This window comes from Cebus imitator, unplaced genomic scaffold (assembly GCF_001604975.1).
Source record: "Cebus imitator isolate Cc_AM_T3 unplaced genomic scaffold, Cebus_imitator-1.0 Scaffold114, whole genome shotgun sequence".
Lineage (NCBI taxonomy): Eukaryota > Metazoa > Chordata > Mammalia > Primates > Cebidae > Cebus > Cebus imitator.
Window position 1 is genome coordinate 5,795,541 of NW_016107429.1, and position 21,948 is coordinate 5,817,488.

General features: G+C 38.3%; 2 pseudogenes; one reads left to right on the forward strand and one right to left on the reverse strand.

Moving 5' to 3' along the window:
• Positions 1-16,705: 16,705 nt before the first annotated feature.
• LOC108311374 lies at positions 16,706-18,669 on the reverse strand (annotated as a pseudogene).
• Positions 18,670-19,113: 444 nt separating this feature from the next.
• Positions 19,114-20,951, forward strand: LOC108311392 (annotated as a pseudogene).
• Positions 20,952-21,948: the final 997 nt, after the last annotated feature.

Below are 21,948 nucleotides of genomic sequence, written 5' to 3' on the forward strand. Positions count from 1 at the left end.
CCTACAGGTAAGGAGCAGCTGAATTTTAACCCTTGAGTTATTCCCTCCCCATTCATGTTCTCATCCAATGACAGTTCTTTCAAACTTCCTCTGGAGTGATTGATCTTTGACTGTGATACCGCACTGGCTACTTGGTCCACAACTCTGAGTTACAGAGCCTCTCTTCCCAGCGGGTTTTTTTGTACAAAGGAGCCTACCTAGCTTTTCCCACCTAGCCACCGCATAGGAAACCCAGACAGAGGACTTTCTTTACATTTGAAAGTTCTCTGGTTCCCTGATGGAGGCGTGGAGCCGGCAAACTCTTGTCTTTTAAACCACGCCCCTTGCAGACCTGGAAAGAGGTCACTCAGTAGCAGCAAATTTCCTGATAGATGGGATCAATTAAATTCAGTTCTTAAATAATAAGCTCTAGAAAATATGTGGAAAGTCATGGCGTAAGGGGAGCACTGTCTTTGTTTCCAAAATTTATCCAGCGATAGTTCAATTTTAATTGAATCTTAGCACTGGAGCCTTAGAAGCACTATGTGCTGTAGTGGGAAAAACAGGTTTTGAAACCTGAACTGATAAAAAAAAAATACAACTCTGGCAATTTTATAATTGGGAGACGTTTTCATGTTACTTAATTTCTCTAATTTTTTTTTAATTTGTAAAATGGAGATAATAACCTTTTTTGTATATATAATAGCTCTAAAAGATAGTAATTATGTCTGGAAACATAGGTGTTCCACGAATAATAGCTAATTCTATTAGTATTATTAGCTCTATATGTAAATAATAGCAAAAGGCATCAACATTCTAAATCGTATCCTATGGAAAGGAAAGAGAATGTAGGACCTCATTACAAATTTTCGAGTTGGAAACAGTAAAGTTACCTTCTCTCCTCTGGTCCTCAGGCCTTCACTCCAGTGGAATCATCTCCCCAATATAAAAATTAAAATAAGAAAACAAACACAAAACATCCAAATGGGAGATGAATAAAAACTCTGGAAAGAGTTCAATACTTTTCTTCCAACTACTTCTAATTTCCACTTCTTTGCGATAATTGCCTATTAGTATTCATCTCATTAAGCAGCCAAAGAGTTCATAACAGAGGAAAATGGCAGTTGCTTTCCCAGTTCTAATTTTAAACTGGGATAGATTACTACCTGACTATACTTATTAGCTTTTATTTTTAACAAATTACCCTGTAACATTAATTAATTCATTTTTTCATTTTTTTCTTCAATTGACATAACCAAGTGTAGTCTATATGTCAGATGATACAGTGTATACAGACTTGGGTTTTGATTTTAAGAAGCCAAAACTTGGTATTTAAAGAAGGGGGGAAAAAAGCACTTACTTTTCCAGAACCAGTTTAGCCTTCTGTAAAATAGTAAAGACATTTTTAAAAAGTATTTTTTTTTCAGCTACATGTGGTGGCTCATGGCTGTAATCCCAGTACTTAGGGAGGCCCAGGCTGGCAGATCACCAGGTCAGGAGATCCTGACCATCCTGGCCAATATGGTGAAACCCCATCTCTACTAAAACAAAAAATTAGTTGGGCATGGTGGCGCATGCCTGTAGTCCCAGCTACTAGAGAGGCTGAGGCAGGAGACTTGCTTGAACCTGGGAGGAAGGGATGGCAGTGAGCTGAGATCGTGCCATTGTACTCCAGCCTGGGCAACAAGAGCGAAACTCAATCTCAAAAAAAAAAATAGTATTTTTTTCTGAATATATTAGCACATATCCTAACACATATTATAATATATCATATACCTTACATAAACACATGATCTAGATCTACACCTTACTTGAGATAGATAACCGGAATTCATGAGCTAATCAAAGCTTTTAATTTATATTTTACTTTCATCTTATTTGTCAAAAAACAATGTGGAGAGCATCGAGAAGATTGTTCAAAGAGTATAGACACATAATATAAATGAAGATATAGCAAGAGCAATTTAGTTTCTCTATATAAATTCAAATTCCTGAACTCAGGTGAAGTATGCAGAAGGAGTTGGGAGAATTTGCAAAAGTGCTACAAAACCAATGTTGGCAATATTTGTGAAACCAGAAAAAAACAATCACTGAAGAGTGAAAGACTAGCAAATGTTTCTTCTTGTAAGACACTAAAGTTGCTGGCATAGAAGTTTTAATAGATGATTTGTAAATCTTGGAAATAAAAACACTAACCATTAGCAAATAGTATATATTTACACAAAAGAGACGCCAATTCAACCTTTAAAAAAATCTTAAGTTTCACTGTATTTTAGAACAGTGCATCAGAATTGGATTAAGAGGTATACCAAAGTCTTTCTTTAATCTGTCTTAATTGGATTAAGATGTATACTCAAAATCACAGTTTTCAAGAAGAATGCAGAGATGGACCAAGAAGTCATTGTACAACTTGCCAGTTTTAAATATAGATTGATGTAAGCTAGCAGGAACATTTCCAAATGGAGGGTTAATAAATTTTGTCTTTAGTCTTCCTTGCTCAAAATTTTAATGACACAAATTTGAAAGGTTTAGCTAATATGTTCTATATCAGAATCAGAATATAAAAACATTTAAACATAGTAGATTAAATTTAACATAATGGAAGTAATTGAATAAATGTAAATTAATAGATGTTAGTGTCATACAACAAACTATACTAGGATCAAGTGGTTAAATTGCCTTAAAAATGGCAAATACCTGTATCTTTTAAGGTCAAACTTAAAGTTTGAAAGAACTGTTAAAATTATACATATATATATATATATAAAATTAAAAAAAATTTAATATATATAATTATATATATATAATTATATATATATTTTATATATATATAAAATTAAATATATATATATATATATATATATATATATACACATATATATATATACACACACACACACACACATAATTTTAACAGGGATATCCAGGACTTGAACTCAGACCTGGACTGAAAGAATATTATATGTCATTAAGTTAAATATCTCACTGAATACAAATATTTCCTCCTGAGTACTGATTAGCAAGCTTTAATCTTAAGAGAGGGAATCAGGTTCTTCCTTTGCAAATGTTAGTTGTGTTCCTTCAATCTAAAGTTGTGAAGGGAAGTAAAATTGATCATAACACCATAAAATACATTATTTGCATGTGTATATATATATTTAAAATAACATACATTTACATATATATGCAGATAATATATATTGCACATATTTACATATTTATATATAACCAATCACTTATTACATCACTTACATGTATAAAATTTTATCCAACCAATCAGCCATTTTCAGGTTAATGTAACCTCTGTATCAAACTAAGTTTCTTGTTAAATGTTATATGTATAGATCATACAGTGGAATGCAGTGGAAATTGACTGCAAAATTAAATTCAAATATTTCAAAAGAGGTGGGATTTTATATAAAAAAATAAATAAATGATGTGATGAAGAATGTTTGAATTGCATGCAAAGTCTTTACAAAAGAGCATCTGGCTATTTAAGTCAATCAACTTAGAAGCAAAAACATAAAATATTTATGACATGCTGAACACTTCCAAAGAGAACTTGAATATAAAAGAAATAAAAGAGGAGCTTGTAGGAATTGATGGAGTGTACTACTGTCTCAAGAACGATTTTCTTTATAATCATATTGTCAAACAGGAATTCAAAAATATCATGTTATGCTATTATAAACCTTTGTCAAAAAATTCCATACACACTCGAAATCTGTTAAAACTTGATGCATTCTAAGGTAGCTCATATTTCCTAACATTTAAAAATTATTGACTATCATATAGAATTTCCACTTTGAAAATGCTAGTTTTAAGACAAGTTTATAATAACAATTTTCAAACCTTTCTATGAACTTTTATTTCTTTTTTTAGAGTAGAATGATTTCAATTGCCTTTTACTGTCACTAGTTATACTTAGCAGGAATCTCATCTGTACCTTTTGAGAAACCTTATTCTGTATTTCAATGGATTAGACTTTATACTTTGCTGTCTATTCATTCATTAATGTATTAAAAAATATTTGTTGTGTTCCTTAAACCTGCTAAAATTTGTTGTAAAAGCCAGGGGACTGCAGTGAATAAAACAGATCTTTTCAGACATTTTGTATTGAGTCAACCTCTTACCCAATTCTCTTTCTAGCTTCTGTCCATCCTGCCTTTTGTAATGATACTTAACAAATCACCTCTGCAACATAATAGCCTTTCAAATATTTGAAGTTGTTGTCATGTTTTACTTTAATCCTCTTTTTTTTCCTGTTAGAAATACCCAGGTCCTTTCATTGTATCTTGTTTGACATAGTTTTGAAATGTATCATCAACCATCAACTTTACCTGAGGCACCATGATTTCTAAATTACTCCCTCATCCTTTTCATCTTTCTTTAGTGCCTTCCTATAATTTGTCAGAGACGTTTTTAGACTGTAGCTTACCAAATGTAAATATGATAGATATACAATATGCAAATGTAGGATACAGAATAAATACTCTACCCTTTGTCAAGGACATTGTATATCCATCTGTACAGATAATATTTGATCTATAATATTTTCAGGAATATATCAAAGCTTAGAGCCAAATTAAGTTTTTCTTCATCTAACTCACCCATAGTGATTTAGCTGCAAATACTTCAGTCGGATATTTTCAACTCTGTATTTATTTGAGTTGAGGGTTTGCTTCCCCCACTCTCCCCCTTTTTTTTGGCACTGGAGGGCATCGTATTTATCTCTGCTAAATTTTATTGATTTTAGTCTATTGTTTTAGGCTTTTAGGGGAATATTTAGTGTTAATTCTGTCCCAACAATATTTGTAATATTCCTTAGCTTTATGTCATCTACAAATTTAATAAGCAGGCTTTTTTTCTCACTATCTAATTAAAAAATAAAAAAATAATAAACCAGAGACAAGCATAGATGCCTGTGGTAACCTGCTGGAGATTGCCACTGGCTAATTCTTTGTATGAGGATGTTACACTGGGTCTCAATTTCCCTTTCTCTGTTATCAACCAACATACCTTCCACAAGATTACAACCAATCCATCATGAATACAATTATAATGCTTTTCTGAAACTGGAATATACCATGGTTACAGTATCCCCAATAATTTTCCCCAGAAGAATTGTGTAGCTCCTTCCTCTGTGCATTTATTGCACGGTTTATGTACCTACAATATAGTACCTACTAGAATTATATTAGAGTTATTTGTTTCCACAGCAGGTCAAGCAATGGTACTCAATATTCATTAGTTGAATGAGTAAATGAGTGGTAGGTTAGTTTATGCTAACTTCTTCGTCAAGGACCCTAACAGAAAATGACACAAAGCTGTTCTGTAAATGCTGAATGATTTTTGGCAACACCTAAGGTCTTAGATAACAAGATTTAATATATTAAGATCATTGCATGGCTATAAGTTGTACAAATGACAGGAATTGCTACTTGCATTTAGAGCTGGAGAAACTAGAGTAACTAAAAATTATGACTGCTCCAGGGTCTATGACAAAGCAATTTAAAATAGGACTCACACGTCCTACTTTACAGAAATGTTCCACTCAAATCAGGGACAAATCTGTCAAATCAGAGAAGCAGCTTGGGGGTATAACATGTTTTGCCAATGCAAATTAATGTAGCAGTTTAGAATTAATGTTTTCTTTTATTACATGATTTCTTTTGTTTGTTAGTGTTTTATAACAGTGTATGCAACTATTTTTATTATTAAATATTTACCATGCATCAGCTATGTAGTAAGTATTCTGCTATGTATGTGCAGCACTTTGGAGACTCTATGAAAGATATTAAATATAGGATATTTAATTTGATATACATAATGCATATAAGTATAGAAAAGTTCTCCTCACTCGTGGGAACTCACCATCTATTTGAGGAAGGCACATGCATGAGAAAATTAAACAGCTAAATATGCATGATTAAGTTCAACCAGTAGTTTAGTATTATAACAATAATGGTAATTTGGATTTTATTTAATTAATGACACAACACGTATTTAATGAATGGTAACTATTGTTTGCTATGGAATTTCCCCACTGCGCAAAACAGTTACGGATCCTGCACTTTATCAACCTACAGTTTAATATTAGAAACATTGTAGAAGTTTAGAGAAGAGAGATTTAGTTAGGCTATTGGGTCAATAGAAGATTCATGAGGTACTTTGAATGCTGTATCTTGACAACTGAATAGTCACAGAATAGAGGAAAGCTGAATTCCAGGCTAGAGAATAACTGACTTTGCCTATGAAAAAGAAAAGTAATGACGAAAATAGATGCTGCTTCTTAAGAGATGCTGTTTTTTTTTTTTTTTTTTTTTTTTTTTTTTTTTTTTTTTTTTTTTTTTTTTTTCTTCTTTTGTTCAATCCTTTATATTATATCAAACAGAGAAAGATGATACAGATTTCAATTGGAAGAGACCAAGGCTTGCACTGAGGAAAGATGAGCACAAAACACTAATCTGATTAGATGAGTTTTAGCATCCTTTGAAAAAGTAAAATATTTATTGCTTTATTATACAAAGAATTTATTTTAAGTTCAAAACCTAAAGCTCTCATTTTAACTCTGAATCTAAATGTCAAACCTGGTGTGAAGACTAAAATAAAACATGACTTAAAGAGAGAGAACTCTCATACCACAAGCTTCCAACTTCCCTAGAAAAGGCCACTGCAGTGCATTTTCAATGCTGCCTGTCATTCACTTTGCAAATTACAGGTCTTCCACTGAACATTGATGATCCATCACTGCCATGACAACAAAAGCGCTGCCTTAGCGACACTCACTGCTGGTGAGAGGCTGACACACTGCTTATAAATACTGTAGTTGGGAGATTAAATTCCACAGAAAGCCACATAATGAATCATGCTTTGGAAATACAATTGAAGTATGTCAATTTATCTGTATGAAAATGAATTCCAAAATTTTATGTAGTCAAATTTACCTACTTAATTACAAGTTCAAAACAAATGCTTAAATGTACATATATGAACTTTAAATTTTTACTTGATAACTTAATGGATGGTATACCACTTATTACTTTTGATCAGAATTCAGAAAAATAAATATGGAATATAGAAACCTGTCAAATTAAACATAGCTTGGGCAACTTTTTAATAAATGCCAGTTATACTATATAAAAATCAAGAACATTGCTCAACCATTATTATTTTGTCACGTTCATCAATATGAATAAGAATTTCATGTGACATTATTTAAATTTATGTTTTGAGTTATATTTATTAATTATATTTCAGTCTTATGAGAAAATAAAAGAGAGTTTTGCAACTATATATCAGAAAAAAGAAAAATTAATATGTGCTTGTTTGGAAAATATAAAATAAGACTAAAACACATTTATCTTATTTTAGTTTTAGATTACATAAGAAAAAAGTAATATATAAATAGAATATAAAACACGCAATATCCAGTTAGTTAAATTATTTAAAATTTCCAATTGCCAACATTTAGAACATTGTAAAATTTCTGTGGACTGAGGCAGGAGAATTGCTGAAACCAGAAAGCGGAGGTTGCGGTCAGCTGAGGTTACGCCACTGCACTCCAGCCTGGGTGAAAGACTGAAACTCCGTCTCAAAAAAAAGAAAAAAAATTGTGGAGTGAGTGAGTACTCATTGGATGAATATTGGGAAATGCTGACCTTGCATTGACTCAGCTTAGGAACAATAATGGTTTTGAGGTATCACTCTGGGGATGGGCAGTTTTATTTTTTTTATATTGCTCATTGGGATTCTATTCTTACACTACTATATATTTGTATATTTATTTCTCCAGTCAACTTGAGGACAATCTTTTATCTTTGTTTATTGTATTCGTCTATGGTGCTTAGGGGACTGATGAGTACATCATAGGCAGTGAATTCATATTAGCTAAATTCAATTGAAACTGGCTTAAAATAGTTCTGACTAGTTCATGATTCATGGGAAATAGAGCTTTGGAAATAGTGCATTTGGTCTGAGTTCAAAGCTCTTTGTTTCATAAGAATCACTGGGTTGGAAGACATCTTAGCTTTTTGGGTCCAAACTCTCATTCAGTTTGCCTGCCATAAATTCCCAGGACACCTGCATTCAGGACTTTATACAAACTCTTTAGGTTGTCCAATTTTCACTAAAGATCATATTGTTGGAAACTCTTTATAATATTTACCTGTTTACTAGAAGCTTTTATCATTTGGTTATAAATTTATTCTTTCAGGCTCATGAATTCATCAAATATAAATATCTTTCAATGGTAGCATAGAATTTTCTATGGATCAGGAACCATGCTAATAAAAGGGCAGGGATTCAAAGATAATTTAAAAGGTTACCTGAACTCTGGAAATAGTTTACAATAAATAAAGTGACAATGCCATACATACATTTATGTATCAGTATATGTTATTTGTGTATGTATAATATTTAAATATATATATATCACATAAAAATTCACACAGATATATATTTTCAGGTTATAAAAGTTATATGCTAGCTATAAAAGATAGGAAAACATTCATAATCAGCTTGAAATGCTTATATAAGTACATGTGTGTGTATTACCTTGTCTAATTTTTCCATTTTTTAAACAACTACAGTACCATATCAAATAAGGAAATGAACACTGGTACAATGCAAAAACTTCAGATGTACTTGTTTTTCATCTACTAATTTGTGTGTGTGTGTGTGTGTGTGTGTAATGTTCTATGTCATTTTGTCACATGTAAGTATGTATAACTACTGCCACAACAAAGATGTACAACTGTTCAGTCATCACACAGATCTGGATGCTGCTCCTTTACACTCTCATGCCCCTTCCTTTCCCCACTCATGCCTAAAGCCTGGCAACCACTAATCTTTCTCCATCTTTATAATGTCAATTTTAGAAGGCTATAAAAATGGAAGTATATAGTGTATAACCCTTTAAGATCGCTCCCACTTTTCACGATTCAATAGCAATGCCTCTTTAAAAAATTATTTTTTTTAGAAATGAGATTTCTTTGTCACTCAGGCTGGAATGTAGTAGCATGATCTTAGCTCATTGCCACTTAGAACTCTTGGGCTCAAGGGATCCTCCCACTTCAGCCTCCTGGATAGCTGGGACTACAGGCTCCTGCCTCCACACTCAGCTAATTTTTAAAAATTAATTTTTGTAGAGACAGGGTTTCACTATGTTGCTGAGGCTGGTTTTGAACCCCTGGGCTTAAGTGATCTTGCCATCTTGGCCTCCAAATGTGCTGGAATTACATGCGTGAGCCACTGCATCTGACCAGTATAAGGTCTTTGACATATATTAAAATCATTATATGTATTCACAGTTTATCCGTTCTTGTTGAGTTGTATTTCATGTTATGAATATACTAAAGTTGATTTTGTCATTCACCTAGTGAAGAACATTTTGGTTATTTTTAGTTTGGACTATTACAAATAAAGCTGTTATGAATATTTGTGTACAGATTTTTGTATCAATATAAGTTGTCATGTTCCTGGGATAAATGCCTCTGAGTGTGCTCCTGGATGTATGGTTAAGTATGTGTTTAGTTTCTTAAGAAACTGGCAAACTATTTTCCAGAGCAAGTAAACTACTTCATCTTCCAACCAGAACTGTATGGGAGAACTACATCTATTTTATCTGTATCTTTGACTGATTGTACCTACAATTATTTTTATTTTCTGTTATATATTTATATTTACATAATATGTTTATTCAACTGTAAACCTATGATTTACAAAACTCCCTTTCTTGAAATAATTCTGCAAAGTACAAAACACATACATATAATACATGTACTCAGTTTTGAAGTATTTTTTACTTACTATTTTATTGCATTTTCTGATTTGCCATATATTCTGGTTTTTAATATTTTATTTGATTGCAATATCTACAGGCAAAAACTCATATCTGGAACAACTCTCAAGTAATGTCAAGTTCTTCATTTTTATCTTTTATCAAGTATCATTTATTTATTTAGAAAACTCTTATATAACACTAAGTCATTTAATCTCCAAGGAAAACTTACCAAGTTTTTGGGGATGAAATATTGTCATCCCCATTACAGAAATTGAGGCAAGAGGAGGTTAAGTAACTTACTAATGCTTGAATAATTATATATTAGCAGACCCAGAATTCAGGCACAGGTTGTTTGGTCTTACACACCCTGTACTGTAACACTTTCCTAGCATGCCAGAAATCTATAATAATCTCATAATTATTATTTATTGAGATTAATAATATAATCTCAATCGAGGGACATTCTACAAAATGCTTGACAAGTAATGCGAAAAACTGGCAATGTCATTGAAAAGAAAGAAAATCTGAAACTTTCACAGGCAGTAGGAGGTTGAGGAGGTGTGAGTACTAAGTGTGTTGTATTTATGCTCGATGGCGTCATGCAACAGAAAAGGGACATTGGAGAAAAACTGAAGACATCTGAATAAAGTATGGACTTTAATTAATACTGATGTATCAATTATGGTTCATTAGCTATGATAAATCTTAATGTAAGATGTTAATAGCAGAAACTAGGTGAGAGATATTTTGGAACTTTGTACTTTCTTTGCAATAACTCTAAAATTGTTCTTAGAAAAGGTTTTTTAAAAATTGCAAATTGCAGTATAATTGTTATGGTGTTATTCTTTTTGTCAAAGTAAACAAAGTATTATAAACATACAAGAGAGTATTATCAATACATAATATATAGCACATACATACATGCACATATTTTATTATTTTAGAAAACACGTAGAAGGAAAATACTAAACTATTAACATTTACCACCCCAGTGAGTACCTCTGGGAATGGAGAGGAGACGTGCTGAAATGACATTGCTAACTTTTATTTTACACTTGTAGTTTGGCACTTACTGAACCACTTGGATATCTTTCCTCTCTGAGTCAGGTTTTCTGTGATTCTAATACCAGGAAAGAGACCCAGACATAGGGAATTAATATGCTGTCTATTTCCTGTGAAATGCAGTTGCCAAACAATATTTGACTGCTCCCTCAAAGTGGTTGTTTTCGGTCATCCAAATTGTCTTTGGCTTCAGATTTGATAAATTTATCTGTTCAGATTAGGATTTAGAGCTGAGCTTCTACAAACTCTATCAACTTTCCATTTCAGGAAGAAAGAGAGAGAGAGAGAAAGTAAGAGAGAAGGAAGGAAGGAAGAGAGGAAAGTAATACTGAGAGAAAGAAAAAATGAAATAAGAAAGTAAAAAGAAAGAGAAAGAAGAAGGAAAGAGAAACAAAGAAAAAGAAATGGAGAAAGGAAAAAGAAAGCAAGGAAGAAAGGGAGGGAGGGGTGAAAAAGCAAGAAAGAAAAGAAAGAACGAGAGAGAGAGAGAGAGAGGGAGGGAGAGAGGGAAGGAGGGAGGGAGGGGAGAAATTGGTGATTTTATTGCCCCCTCTTAATGGAATTTTCTGTTTCTTACTTTCATTGTGTAAAAATGGTAGGCCTTGAAAATTTAAATTACAACTGTTTGACTTTGAGATAAAAGTATAATAAACTTAACATCTATATATGAAAAACTTAATTACTAGTACAAGACAAAAGTATATCTATTCATAAAATAATTTTCACCAAGCAATTTGTTAAATAATTGTTCTGATTTCTCACAGTACTTAGAGCCCATCTTTCACAGAATGTTGACGGAAAACTGACCCACCATCCTTTGGTAAAATGTCAAGATGTATTATTCACACATGAGAAGGAAACATCATTACATCATGGAATATCAAGAATTTCAGACTTTATTTGAGAATTTCCTAAAGATTAGGATGATAACATATTGATAGCCTCATTAGCTATAATGATCATTTGTCATATATAGATATTAAATGTAAAATAAAACACAAAAGGAAAAAATGAAGCTTTTATAAAACTATTAACTACTTGAATAGTACTAGCTCAAATCAGAGAATTGCAGTATCTATACCAGTTTCTGAAAATAGTCTCAAATAATTTTTTTTTATTATTTAAAAAGTACTCTGACAAGTGAAAGTATACCTTTTTATTTCTTTTTCTTGCCTGATTGCTCTGGCTAGAACTTTAAATACAATATTGAATAGGAGTGCTGAGAGATGGAATCCTTGTCTAGTGCTGGATTTCAATGGGAATGCTTCAGTTTTTGCCCATTTAGTATGATATTGGCTGTAGGTTTATCATAGATAGCTTTTATTATTTTGAGATACATTCAATTGATACCTAGTTTACTGAGAGTTTTTAGCATAAAGGGCTGTTGAATTTTGTGGAAGCCTTTCTCTGCATCTATTGAGATAATCACGTGGTTTTTGTATTTGGTTCTGTTTATGTGGTGAATTATGTTTGTAGACTTGTGTATGTTAAACCAGCCTTGCCTCATATTTTTAGGCTCTTGAAGTAAAAATGCTTAGCAGTATACTTTAATAGTCTAATTTTATTTTAAAAATAAAGTTAATAATTTGCAAAAAGGATATTTAAAACTTAAACCAATTTACTGATTATGTGTGGCACTGCTTTTTAATTTTTCTTTCTTTTTTTTTGTAGCTCACTGCAACCTCTGCCTCCTTGGTTCACACAATTCTCCTGACTCGCCCTCTGGAGTAGCTGGGATTAAAAGCACTGGCAACCACACCCAGCTAAATTTTGTATTTTTAGTAGAGATGGAGTTTCACCAGGTTGGCCAGGATCCTATCGATCTCCTGACTTTGTAAACTGCCTGCCTCCACCTACCAAAGTTCTGGGATTACAGGCGTGAGCCACTCGCTGTGCCCAGCCAAAGATTTGTTTAAAGCTATTAGAATTGAGTTTAAAAGCTGCATACACTCTTGGTTTTGTTTTGCAGGATTTTCAAAGATTATAATAATTATTCAAAAATCAAAATGATCTAAATTATAAAAAATGTCAGGGTATAAAAAATGCCTATAAATTATTTTTTATTTTATTCATGTAGAAAATTTATTATTTCAAAATATCATTTTTCTAATTCTCCCCAAAATTTCAATGCCTAAAAACTTTGCACATTTATCTATTTTATATTTGCCCTGAGATATTTTTTCTTTTTCTTTTTATTCTTTCATAATCAGCCTCTCTATTTGAAGGTATTATTGGACTTGGAACATGTCCATTTCTGTTTCTGTTGTATGCATAAAAATTTTGTTTTTATCACATGTTTATATAAGATATAAACATATATCTTGATTAATACTAATGCATTAATGGTCATCACTTGTTTTTTTTGAAAAAAATTCCACCATATACATTGTCTGGCATAGTATTAAATTATGTTTGCAGAAACACTCATATGATAGCACTGGTCTTCGAATTAACTGCCATGATTTCAAGTCATGAAATCAATATGGCCCATCTTATTCTTTTATGTTTTAGCTGTAAAGAAACTCAGAGAAAATTTAGTGGCCATTTGCAGTAACTACCCAATCCTTATTTTCAGAAAGATTTTTCAAATCATAAGGATCTGTTTTACTTAAATTTTTTTTTAGTATATGTGCTGTGTAAGAAGTGAGCACTACTTACATTTTTATTATGTGTATGTAAATGCCTTTGCTATAACCATAAATGGTTCATCTTCTTCTACTTCCCCTTCCCCTTTTCTTAAGCCTCTTTTTGTTCATGTACTTTTTTTTCTGCTTTTATTTCATTGATATTTACTACAGTGTCTTTAACTCTGTTATCCTTGTGCACGTCTTCCAAATCTATTACCACCAATTCTAACCTTGCTTGGAACCTTCACTTATTAATCTCATGGTGATATTTAAGTGTATCTAAAATCCAAATTGTCTCCCGTGAAAATTGGCTTGCACTATTTTTTTCCTCTCAAATTTAAAGGTGTCATCGCCATTTAAACTAGAAACTCTGGATTCCATCTTTGAGGGTTTTTTTGTTTTGCTGTTACTGTTCTATATTCATGAAATTTCTGTAGTCCAGGCACTCCATCTGCACATAAATTATTTCAATAATGTCTTAAGTAACTTATTTTTTTAAATCTCTATCACCACTTCATTCACTCTCTAACATGTCATTGTAATTATGGTTTAAAACAGAGAAATAATTATGCCCATTCTGTTGAAGTCTCTTAATTTCCTCTCACTTTCATATTGGAATAAATACAAATGTTTCCACAGCTTTTCAGATGCTTTGCACATTTTTACCAACCTGCCTCTCTCACCATTCTTTCCGTGCTCCATCATATAACTTTCCCTTTCTCACGCCATGCAATTTTGTGTACCAATCATTGCCCTCACTGTCTGACAAATGGCTATCCATTGTTCAAGTCCAAACAAACAAAAAAACCAGGAACATACAATTAATTTTAGAGAATAATAAAATTATCTAATATTTTTAACATTTTACAATATATCAGGACTTGCTTTAAGGCCTTTATATCTAAAATTTTATTTAATATTTACAGCAACCATATTAAGTAACCCATAGTGTTAATAAGAGGCTAAATTTCACTAAAAATCTAGATCTTTCTTTCTTAAACATATCTGAACTTTTAAAGCTTTGTATGGGCCTCCATGTCTTCACTTATAATTAATGATTGAATCAATTTCATAGGGTAGTTACAAAGATTTTTTAGTTATACATCTGAAGCATTTGGAACAAAAACTTGCATATGGCACTAATATATATATATATGCAATTATTATTAATCACTACCATTCTCTAATGACTCAAATATCATCACCCCTATGAGTAGTGATATTTGAGTCATTAGGGGATAGCAGTGAATAATAACATAATCTGTTATATTATTAACATAATAAATTGTTATTAATATTGTTATTAATAATAATCTGTTATGATTACTTCATTTAGAATAAGTTTTTCTATATTTATCTGATACCTCTAATAACTCTACTACCATGCAAGCACATTGTATATTTGTATTGTGTTTGTAGCGTTTATCTCTGATTATCCCCAAATTTGGTAATTATATTTTAAAAAATATATTTATTGTACATATTTATTTTTATAGATCTCCAGTGTCTCATCATCAGTGCTTAATAAATGTGCTTATATATAACTCGTGGTTATCTACCTCTCAGTTGTTTAAGGAAGGTAACCAAAGAGCAAGAATGACAGTTAAGCTGATAAATATCATTTTATAATTGAGTCTCCATCCTGAAGAGAATATTTTCTAAGACCTCTCAGCCCCTCCATCAGCCGGAGTCTTACATGGGAGACATCTGCTTGATAGCCAGTTTTGATTTTCTGCTCTGTCGTTGGTGTTGCTCTGTGAATTCTAACCAAACATAGCAGCATAATTTCTCACTAATGCTCACCTCTCATCCCTTTAGCAAGTGATGTGAGAAAATGGCTGACCCTTCCCCACCGACTCTAAAATGTCAATTGTACATCCAAGCAATGTTCTTTGTCAAATCAGTTTTCGTAAAGACTTTTCTTATGAGGAACTTGAGACAAGTTCTCTCAAGGGCAAGACAGAGAAATATGACAAGCACTTCAAATTATCATATTAAAATAACTTTTCTATGTGTCCCCAACTCTAATTTTGAATGTGTCACAGACAACACAATTCTCTCCAACAAATTTGTAAACTAATAGCATACTCAATATGAAGTAGTCCATAAACGGATATGCAGATACTTTTTAAGTCATTATTTTGTTTAAGATTCTTTAGTTTGGCATCCTGGTATCCATCTGTAGGACCAAAGTCATCTTAATCATTTCTCTGTATGCAGATAAAACTACTAGGGGCTCATTCTAATATGCCAGAGTTCATGAGGTGAGAATATGAATTAATTTACAATGACTCTTAGAGTATAAAATTAAATTAAGTAGGAGGAGCATAAATATTAAATCAGTAAAACATTGTCAGCACCAAGAATTACTGCTATTTTTATTGCTATATGCAAAATGTAGCAAACTTTCTCTCTTGCAAGTGAATCTTAATAGTATGTAATGAAAATTCATTCACTCTCACCTTTTTCTGTTGGAAAGTCATAAGAAAGCAGCCTACAAAACATTATTACCAACACTGATTGCAACTATCCAAGTCAAGTACTACTTACTCAATTAATCTTTCAAGGGGATCACAAATTTGACCTGCCATTTTCTTTTAAATCAAATGTATTTTACTAAACCGGCTATTCTGATATCTCATGAATTTAATACACAAATAATATACCTTATTTTGTTTTTGTCTTCTCCTATACGACCTTTCACTTATGGCTGTATTCAAACATTAAAAAGAAATTCTCACATCAAGAATATGAGAAGACAAAAATAAAATAAGGTATTTTTTTTTCATTTTATAAGCACATGGTTTTATTGCACAGAATGAATTGAAAGTGAACTCCAGTGGAAAGTGGGCCCTGGCATAATTCAGTGGCCAGTGCCCGGCCCCACCTGCGTTGTTCTTCCAGAATAAAGAGCTCTGGGCAAGGGCTTGACCACTCCTTTGGAAAACAGAAGGCATTTGGGAATAGGTTAAGACATCTCAAGCATAATGTGTTCTAACTGCTCATTCATTATTGCAGTCATCTGTCAGTTGCACATAGTGGAAATAAATGCACTTATTTGGAAAAGCGGGGCAGTTTTTATAATCAAGTGTTTACGTGTGGCATTCGGCATATATCACATTCAGCTACATAAGCTACCATAATATAATTGTCTATCACCTGGGGAGGGTGTGGGGGCAGGGGGCTGGGGTTGCCCTCTCTTGCTAACATACAAGTAACAGAAATTCCTGTTTGAAGAAGGAGCCCCCGCCACCTAAGCAGTTTCTTCTTACATAAAGAGAGAAAAAGTGAAAATTACGTTACCCTGATCCTTGAGCTCCGGGACCCTTCTGAATCTCTTTGGCTGCTCCGGACGTTTCTTTCTCCCTGCCTTACTTCCCCTTGGTGGTTTGTCTTCTGTGGCCTTCTCTGGAGGCCTGCTGTCTTTTTGGTCTGTGCTCGAGGATTTTTCAGCCTTTTCCGCCTAAGGTTTGCTGGGCTCCTTTGAGAGCGTCTTGTCATTCTCCTTGGCTTTAGCCTCTGTCTTGGGTTTCTCTTCAGGCTTCTTGGCCTCGGTGGCCTTCTCAACTGTTTGGTCTCTTTTTTCTCCGGTGCTGCCGCTGCAGCGGTCACCGCTGCCTCCTTCTCTGCTGGTTTGCTGGGTTCCTTGGCCTTGGCATCATCTGGTTCCTTCTTGGCCACCTCTGTCTTCTCTTTGGGTTTAGCATCTTCCTTCATCTCCATCTTGGCAGGAGCCTCCTTCTCTGGGGTGGCTGCATTTTTCTTGTCTTCAGCCTCTTCCTTTTTGGCTTCGACTTTGGATTCTTTGGGCTTTTCGACGGCAGGTTCCTTCTTCTCCACCTCAGGCTTTGGAGCCTCCTTCTTGGGTGCCTCCTCTTTCTTGTTGTCCTTCTTCTCTGGTTTGGCATGGTGGGAGCTTTCTCTTCTTCTGCCTACTTGGCGGCTCTTTGACTTTCACCTCCTGGGCCTTCTCCTCCTTAACTGGAGACTTCACCTCTACCTTCTTTGGGATCTCCTTCTCAGGGGCGTTGGCATCCTCGTTCAGTGGAGACTTCGCTTTCTCTGGGGACTGGACCTCCTCCTTGACAGGACTTTTGGCTTTTTCGGAGGATTTGTCTGCAGGAGACTTTGCTTCCTCCTTTGCTGGAGTCTTGGCTTCTGGAGACTTCACATCAAGAGTCTTGGCCTTCTCAGGGGACTTTGCTTCTTCCTTCACTGGGGACTTGGCCTTCTCAGGAGACTTGATTTCAGCTGGAGATTTTGCTTCCTCCTTCACTGGGGACTTAGCCTTTTCCAGGGACTTGACCTCAGCTGGAGATTTTGCTTCTTCCTTCACTGGGTACTTGGCCTCAGCCGGTGACTTTGCCTCTTCCTTTGCTGGGGACTTGGCCTTCTCTGGAGACTTGGCCTCTACTGATTTTGCGCAGCGCCGACGTCAAGTAGCACTTGAGGGCGTCCAGTATCTCTGCCTGTACCTGCGACTGCCCGGAGGCACAGCTCTGGGTCTGGCGGAGCAGCTCGCCCACCTCCTCCTGGTGGTGGCGCCGCAGGTAGCCGCACTGCTCCCACAGCGCCTGCGCCTTCTCCTACATTTCGCGCGCGCCGCCTGGGATTCCTAAACGAAGCGCGCGAGCCACCGCCTTGGCCTCCTCACGCTGCCGGGCCTCGTCGCTGAGGCGCTGGCGCACGTGTGAGATGTCCTCGAGCAGATGCTCCTGCTCCAGTCGCAGCAGACCGCGCGCCGAGCCCAGGCACAACACGGCGCCGCGCATCTCGCGGACCTCGCGGTCGTACAGCTCGCCCATTGTGGCGCGGCCTGCGTGCTGCTGCCGCAGCGCCGCCGCCTCGCCCTCCACGCTGCGGTTGTGCGCCTCCAGCTGCCTCACCTTGTCAATGTAGCCCGCAAAAAAGGTCGTTCAGCGCCTACAGCTGCTCCTTCTCACTGCGCGCCGCGGCCGCTGCCACCACGTAGCCCTCCGGCTAGTTGCTCAGCGTGTCCAGCGTTTCGGTGCTCGAGGGGGCGCCTGCTCCGTGGAAGAGGCTGGACGAGGCGGACACGGAGCTCACAGACCTCCAGGAGTGGAAGCCGCTGCAGGAGCCGGAGGCCGAGCACGTCCTGCCTGCGCCGCCCTGGCCCAGCGCGTAGTGGAGGCCGCCGCCGCTGTGCAGCAGCGCGAAAGGGACGCCCAGCAGCGCATCCGCGCGGAAGAAGCTCATCGTGGCCAGAGCAGGTGTGCGTGGCCGGGACGGGACGGGAGGTACTTTTCTTTTTTTCTTTTTTTAAAATTAATTTTAAGTGCTAAAAATGTCCATTGTATTGGTCAAGGGTGCAGTACAGGCACCACGTAGTTGTCCACAGGAGCTTGAGGGGCCTTGTGTGGGATGTAAGCGGAGGTGGGCACTGGAGACCGAGGCCAGGACTCTCCTTGGGGTTTGGGGGCTTGGCCTGGGCGCGCTTTCTGGACGGAACCTAGGGCTCCGGGGGCACAGTCGTAGAGAGGGAGTGGGGTGGCCATTGGGGATAATCAGCGGGGTCCTTGGGACGCATTTCATTGGGACCGGGAGTCCCGGAATTGTGGGGGACAAAAAGGGTCTGCGGCCTTGGCTGAGGGGTCACACAGACAAAAGACGGGAAGCTGGCTGCCGCCCACCCCCGCCGCCATGGGGCTGAAGGCTGCCCAGAAGGCGTTGTTCCCCCTGCGCTCCATTGACTACGTGATGCCCATGTTTGCTGCCGAGTGGGGCCGAGAGGAGCCCGACTTGGCGCTCCTCTCCTTGGTGCTGGGCTTCGTGGAGCATTTTCTGGCTGTCAACTGCATCATCCCCACCAATGTGCCCGAGCTTACCTTCCAGCCCAGCCCTACCCCTTACCCTTCTGGAGGTCTCACTTACTTTCCCGTGGCCGACCTGTCCATCATCGCTGCCCTCTATGCCCGTTTCACCGCCCAGATCTGAGGTGCCGTCGACTTATCCCTCTACCCTCCAGCAGGAGGTGTCTCCAGCCGTGAGCTGGTGAAGGTCTCCAATGTTATATGGAACAGCCTCAGCAGTTCCTACTTCAAGGATTGGGCCCACATCCAGTCCCTTTTCAGCTTTATCACAAGCACTAAATTTGACAGCTCCAGTGTGGCCTTTGCCATGGTTGGGGTCTGCCAGGCCTTGGGTCTCCGGGATGTCCTCCTCTCCCTGTCTGACAGTCATGCCTGGGCAGTGTTTGGGCCCAACGGGGACCAGACAGCTGAGGTCACCCGGCATGGCAAGGGCGATAAGAACCGCAGGGGCCAGACAGTCAACGCTGGTGTGGCTGAGCGGAGCTGGCTGTACCTGAAAGGATCATACATGCACTGTGAGCACAAGATGGAGGTGGCATTCATGATGTGTGCCATCAGCTCTTCCATTGACCTGCATATTGACTCATTGGAGCTGCTGCAGGTGTAGCAGAAGCTGCTCTGGCTGCTCTATGACCTGGGACATCTGGAAAGGTACCCCATGGCCTTAGGGAACCTGGAAAATCTAGAGGGTCTGGAGCCTACTCTTGGCCGGCCAGACCCACTCACCCTCTACCATAAGGGCATTGCTTCAGCCAAAACCTACTATCCGGATGAACACATCTACCCCTGCATGTACTTGGCTGGCTACCACTGTCTGAACCAAAATGTGTGCGAAGCCCTGCAGGCCTGAGCTGACACGGCCGCTGTCATGCAGGACTACTACTACTGCTGGGAAGACGAGGAGATCCACAAGGAGTTCTTTGAAGTAGCCAATGATGTCATCCCCAACCTGCTGAAGGAGGCAGCCAGCTTGCTAGAGGCCGGCGTGGAGCAGCCGGGGGAGCAGAGCCAGGGTACCCAGATCCAAGATTCTGCCCTCCAGGACCCTGAGTGCTTTGCCCACCTGCTGCGATTCTATGACAGGATCTGCAAATGGGAGGAGGGCAATCCCACGCCTGTGCTGCATGTGGGCTGGGCCACCTTCCCAGTGCAGTCTCTAGGCCGTTTCAAGGGACAGGTACGGCAGAAGGTGTGCATAGTGAGCCGGGAGGCGGAGGCGGCTGAGGCAGAGCAGCTGTGGGTTGAGGAAGCCCAGGAAGCCGGTGGCAGGGCCCACGGCGGGAGTCCAAGCCAGAGGAGCCCCCGCCCCTCAAGAAGCCAGCACTGGACAAGGGCCCGGCGCCAGCCAGGGTGTGGTGTCAGGACCTCCCTCCCTCCCCCGCCCTTGGAAACCCCCGGGACAGTCCCCAGAACAGCCCGAGGCCCTGAAGGTGGCAGCACGGCTCAGGCACCAGCACCCGCGGCACCACCACCGCCGGAGGGTCCAGTGCTCACTTTCCAGAGCGAGAAGATGAAGGGCATGAAGGAGCTGCTGGTGGCCACCAAGGTCAACTCAAGCGCCATCAAGCTGCAACTCACGGCGCAGCCGCAAGTGCAGATGAAGAAGCAGAAGATGTCCACCCCTAGTGAATACACTCTCTCCTCAAGCGGCAGTGCAAAGGCCTCTGAACTACTGGGGACTTCGGACCACCTGTGGGGACCCAGGCCCCGCTCTTAGTCCCCCCACTCTGAGCCCATGCTGTACCCTAGCCCAAGGGGGACAGGCCTCACCCCTACCCGAACCCGAGTACAGTCTGCATCAAACACACGATTTTCTCCAGCTCAGAACCCAGGGTCCTGCCCCAGTCTTTAGAATATAGGTCTCTTCCCAGAATCCCAGCCAGCCAATGGAAATCTCACCCTGGGTCCTAATTATCTTTAAAGGCTCAACCCAAGGAAACCCAAGCTCCTCCTCAGAATGGAGCTGCTCACCTAGAGCCAGACCAACGTTACTCAGGGCTGGCTGCTCCGAGCTTGTAGTAGCTGAGGTTTCATCCTTAACCTAAGGAGCACTGGTTCCTCCTCCAGCCTGGGAGCCTAGGACCCTACTCAGTCTCTAGGAGTATGTTTCTGCACTTCAGAATTCCATATCTTGTGAATCCAAGCCCCCTACCCCCAAAGAACTTGAGTCTTACTCTAGAATTTGGAAATCTAGCTTCCTCTCTTTCCTATCCCGAGTCTGGGACACGAAATTCCGCCCCCAGCCTATGAGCATCCTGAGTCCCGCCCTCTTCCTGACCAAACTGGTTCGGATCAGAGCAGGACCACCTTTCCGACCCTCTGGGAACCTCCCAGAGGTCCAGCCCATCGCGGAGCATCCCGGAGGAAATCTGCAGAGGGTTGGGATTGGGTGGCAGGAGCCTGATGTCTTCCTGTTTTGTACATAGATTTATTTTTTAGTTCCAAGAAAGAGGAATACATTTTGTTAAAAAAAAAGAAAAGAAAAGCTCTTAGCTAATGGCTTCTTTCCATCCAAACTATTTATAGCACCACCTTATGCTACCCCGCTTCCTCTCCCTGAACCTGCAGCTGGAGTTGCTCCAAAGGCTGTGGCAAAGGAGTTCCCACATAAGAGTGTCCCAAACTCTCCTGAGATGGGGCCGGTTGGGATTACAAAGAAGGAAGC